This window comes from Lytechinus variegatus, chromosome 11, assembly GCF_018143015.1.
Source record: "Lytechinus variegatus isolate NC3 chromosome 11, Lvar_3.0, whole genome shotgun sequence".
In the NCBI taxonomy this organism is placed as follows: Eukaryota; Metazoa; Echinodermata; class Echinoidea; order Temnopleuroida; family Toxopneustidae; genus Lytechinus; species Lytechinus variegatus.
Window position 1 is genome coordinate 9602819 of NC_054750.1, and position 6000 is coordinate 9608818.

Genomic DNA, 6000 nt, shown 5'->3' on the forward strand with positions numbered 1-6000 from the left:
GTTCAATAAAAGAATCGTTGCTGGGAGAACTTCATCCATGTCGCTTACACTTCTGGAAGTTCTGGAATTTCAAATAACACGATTAAGAACCAATCCAACTCATTATAAAAAAAAAATTATTTAAGAAAATTATGAGAATAAAGAAGAAAAAAAAGAGAAAGTCGGTTAGGAAGGTATATAAAGAGGAAAGGGGTGCCCGCGCGCAGTATCGAGCCAATAATTTCAAACTGGGGCACAGAGCGTATGGAGCCATTTTTTTTAAAACAGTTTTGGCCTTTTAAAGAATAAAATACATTCTTGTGGTATATTTCGACATAGTAATAAAAGTAACATCACAATTCACCCCCTGTCCGCTTCCTTTTCTTCTTTTTCCATTCCCCGGGGTCCATACAGTGTCCCCAAGCCCACAATCTATACACCAGTGCTTCATGATAGATTTTCAGAGCCAGGGAGTAGAGACTATACCATTTCAATGAAAGGTTATATTTGAGTGATGATGAAAGCGGGAGAAGAAAATTGAAGAGTGCTAAAAGACATGCCTGCAGGTCTAGGTTCAAATTCGAATACAAATTCTTTTATTTTCATTTCAATAGAGCAAAATGAAATGCTCGTAATAGCAATGACAATTTGCAAATAAACTTGTACAAACAATGTAAATCGAGATAGGTTCAGTATTATGATTAAACAGTACTAGTATGCTCAATTTTTTTTTTCCTCCGTCATTTAATATTGAACACACCCAGCTCCTAAAGTTTTCAATCAATGCGCTCTATATTAAAAATCCCCTACATCGCTCTTGATTATATCATCCATGGGGAGGGACGAATCCGGTGGCCTGACAAATAATAATCTTCCAGAAAGTTAGAAAGTTTATTATGTATGTCGCATGCATATCGATTCAATTGATAAGGATTTACAACTCACTGGATATATAAAAAATGCGACAAACTGTTGTGCCATCCCAATCTCATTTGCCACTCTTATAAGAGTCAAATTGAGAATTCCGGGTTTTGTGAGAGGACTGATGTATATCTCTTTATAACAATTGAAGACTATTAAGCGCTTCAGCATTCAAGTAATTTATTTATTAATGTCACCGGTGTTGAGAGTTTGCAAATACAGATAAACGCCTTGCCAAAGGAAGCTGGTGTTATACTTTTGAAACACTTAGTTCAAAGTCTGAAGGCTTATCTATCGGTCTTGCCATTGATTCGTTATCCACAGCGACTGCTCCCCATCTTGAATATGTAACTCTATTTCATTGAAAGTGAGCAGCGAAAGCACCTGTACCATGTATTGGTAAAAATTGTTTCTATTTTCACCATGATACACATTTTAATATTACTTCTATAAAGACAATTAACTATGCATGATCGGCAGATTCCGGGTGGAATAGTAGCTAGTCTTGTAATTGTATTTCTATTATCAATAAAGCACTTTATTATTCTCCTTCACTCTAAAAAATATATTGAATAAAAATGTTCCATGAGGGTAATAAATACGTGTCCAACCAACATTGGGCATTTCCTTTGGGCATTTTTATTTATTCAGTGTGATGAAAATTTTACCCATTCTAAAGTAATTGCTATTTATTTTTCAACCTAACTGCACATTATGAATTGGGTAAAATACTGCCCCAAATTGGTTTCATACATAATTACCCTCGTGCTGATTAACTTTTACCCAATATTTTTTTTACAGTGTTGTCCGTTTTGTCGGGAAGGACCGACCGACCGACCGACCAACCAACCAACCAACCAACCAACCAGCCAATTAGTTAACAAACCATCAATCTGTCTTCATGCTCTTCCATCGACCTCTTTATACAGACGTCCTCTTCTCAACCAACCAACCAACAAAGCAACCGACCTACCTACCAACCAACCAACCAATTAGTCAACCAACCAATAAACCAACCAACAAACCAAACAACGAATTAGTCAACCATTTAATAAACCAACCGACCAACCATTAATCTGTCTTCCATCAACCTCCTCATACAGACGTCCTCTTCTTACTTATTATTTGTATTGCCCTTCTATTGAACCTTACATTTCACCTGGGTGGTGTGGTTTCATAAAGCTGATCTTTAAGGGGGAATCACACTCCGACATACCGATAATAAAAGCAAAAAAGGGAAATTTATTGATGAAGATTTAAAAAAAATAAAAAAATGACTAGATTTTCCAAAGGTGAATTTGTGAGGTAACATCAGCAGCTTCCTGGTTTTTTATGTGATAAAGTGCTGTTTTCTTAGAAAATGATTTCACTTGTACATATATGATTTCTATAAGTAAATATTTTCATCATGAACTCATTATAATGACGCAGCTGCTTTATCCACTGGATGCCAAATCAGATTGTAAATTACTTGTTTTCCCGAAATTTATATAAATATTTATCACTTAAATTTCTTGTTGTCTATATGGTCGACAAGCATCTGAAATTCTAAATGCAAAGATGATAATTTTCAAAATGTTATAAGGAAATTCACTCCCACTTTGTTAAAACAGAAAAAAAATCAAGGGTATTCTATTTACACAAGAACAGCTAACTATACATGCGTAGTAAAGTCCTGCAAAACTGATGACTTTGTGAAACACCACCCTGCTTAATAAATCCCTTAAAGTATCATGTTCCTTGGCACTACAGGACCCCTTTGCACAAAACTTATCTTTATGGTAACTATACCATCTAAAGGCATATGACAAGGAATCCTTGATTTGATGGGCTTTCGAGCATCGTTACCATTGGATAGCAAACTTACCATAATCTAAACTTATATGCAACGGGGATGCCATGGGGCCCAGACCCATCTCCCCTCCACACACTGACACACACATACACCAATAACTACAAAATAAGACTTGACAGTATTAAAGTCAATTCATACATTCAAAATACTTTATTAAAAAAATGCAATCATATAAATAACATTTGACAAGAATTTGGCAGCAACAAGAAGCCAACTCTCAAGACGTAATAAAGATATCAGTATACGAATATTGACTGGTAATATAAAAGAGCAGTCAATATTTGTTTTATATACCAATTACTTTTAGCAAGGCGAGAGTAAAAACTATTGCCTAGCGCAAATCATACGAACCAGTGTATTGCATATCATGGAAGATATAGATCACTATTCCATATATGTTTCACTTTGGACTCGAGAAAAGTCTTTTGACTGTTCTTGGTTAATGAAAGACTAACAAATCGAAGATATAGTGGTCATCTGGCAAAGAAATTCACACATTGATTGATACTTCAAGGAAATGACAGAATGATTCATGTAAATCTAGTATATATCTTTAACATTTCATAAGCAAGCGCTGATATGATTGTGTAAAAATTTATATAAATAAAATCACAAGTAAAAAACAAATCATGGGATGAATTAATGTATCAACATATAAATGCTTGTTTATTCTACGAATTGAACATTGCCATATATTAATGGATATTATAAACCACAACTATTTAGAATTACAAAACAATTTCTTCAATAAAAAAATCATTACAGTAAAAAAATTTGCGTAGTTGACCTCAACTCAACTTCTCTTTCATTCATCTTCCTCATATTAATTGGATTTTTTAAAGGCTATTTTTCAACCTTGCAAGTTCAAAATAAAGAGACAATTTTTTTAATAAGTTGTTTTAATGTCAGTAAAAAAGACAAAGGATCATTACTGCAAATAATTTATTCTTCCTGGTTCTTAAAAATAGTGACTGTTCCAAATCAATGTCCAAAGCACCCCAACAGAAAGTAATAAAAAATATCAAACAAGCATAACGCTGAAAATTTCATCAAAATCACATGTCAAATAAAGTTCAGAAATTTTAAACTTTTGTAATTTGCACGTAATAGGTATATGCATATGCAAATCATATACGCAAATGAAAGAGCCCGTGATTATGGAGTAATCTGTGTTTTAGAGCAAAGAGTGGAAAATAGGATATTTGTTTGGTGTTGCTCGATCAACTGTCTGAATTATTATTAATACAACTTGTAGGGCCATTGTAGTTGGATTACTTAAAGGTCAAGTCCCACCCAGAAAACAGTTGATTTAAATAAATAGAGAAAAATCGAACATGAATAACGCTGAAAACTTCATCAAAATCAGATGTAAAATAAGAAAATTATGACATTTTGGGGTGTTGCTTATTTTTCACAAAACAGTTCTATGCTCAACTCATTGATATGCAAATTAGAGAGTAGATGATGTCATTCATTCACTATTTCTTTTGTTTTTTATTGTTTCAAATATACAATATTTGAATTTTATGAATTTGACGATTCCCAGATACTGGGGTCCATATGGGAATCATGTGGGCCTACTGGGGCCCATATGTACCATGTAAAACCCATATGTGGCCCATATGGTTTGTCCTACCAAGAACCCAGATAATAAAAACCATATGGGCCCCATGTGGTATCTATATGGGCGATGTGGTCTTATTTCAGGGTCGACCGAGCCCAGATAGAAACATATAAAACCCATATGGGTTTTCCCACCTATAACCCACATAATAAAACCATATGGGCCCCATGTGGTATCTATATGGGCGAAGTGGCATAATTATGGATCGACTGAGCCCATATAGGAACATATAAAACCCATATGGGGCCCATATGGATTTTCCCACCTAGAACCCACATAACAAAACCATATGGGCCCCATGTGGTATCTATATGGGCGATGTGGGCTTATTTTTTCAGGGTCGACGGAGCCCAGATAGAAACATGTAAAACCCATATGGGGCCCATATGGGTTTTCCCACCTAGAGCCCACATAATAAAACCATATGGGCCCCATGTGGTATCTATATGGGCGATGTGGTCTTATTTCAGGGTCGACCGAGCCCAGATAGAAACATATAAAACCCATATGGGGCCTATATGGGTTTTCCCATCTAGAACCCACATAATAAAACCATATGGGCCCCATGTGGTATCTATATGGGCGAAGTGGCATAATTATGGATCGCCTGAGCCCATATAGGAACATATAAAACCCATATGGGTTTTCCCACCTATAACCCACATAATAAAACCATATGGGCCCCATGTGGTATCTATATGGGCGAAGTGGCATAATTATGGATCGCCTGAGCCCATATAGGAACATATAAAACCCATATGGGTTTTCCCACCTATAACCCACATAATAAAACCATATGGGCCCCATGTGGTATCTATATGGGCGAAGTGGCATAATTATGGATCGACTGAGCCCAGATAGAAACATATAAAACCCATATGGGGCCTATATGGGTTTTCCCACCTAGAACCCACATAATAAAACCATTTGGGCCCCATGTGGTATCTATATGGGCGAAGTGGCATAATTATGGATCGCCTGAGCCCATATAGGAACATATAAAACCCATATGGGTTTTCCCACCTAAAACCCACATAACAAAACCATATGGGCCCCATGTGGTATCTATGGGCGATGTGGGCTCATTTCAGGGTTGATGGAGCCCAGATAGAAACATGTAAAACCCATATGGGGCCCATATGGGTTTTCCCACCTAGAACCCACATAATAAAACCATATGGGCCCCATGTGGTATCTATATGGGTGATGTGGTCTTATTTCAGGGTCGACCGAGCCCAGATAGAAACATATAAAACCCACATGGGGCCCATATGGGTTTTCCCACCTAGAACCCACATAATTCAATTCCACGTTGAGGCAACGCATGCGAGCATCCCACGAAAGGGCCCAGGGGAACTTTGCTGAAAGTGCCAGGCGGCAGAAGAGGAACTACGACTCCAAGACAGGAGGCAGTTCTTTGGCTCTAGGTGACTTTGTATGGCTCCACAACAAAGCAAAGACGAAGGGTTTGTCTCCGAAACTCCAACGGAGGTGGGAAGGCCCTTACCTGATCATTGGCCAATTGTCGGACCTTACTTGCAGGATACAGGAAAAGAGAAATGGGAGAATGAAAGTGGTCCATGTGGACAGGTTAAAACCTTATGAGGGGGAACCCCTGCAA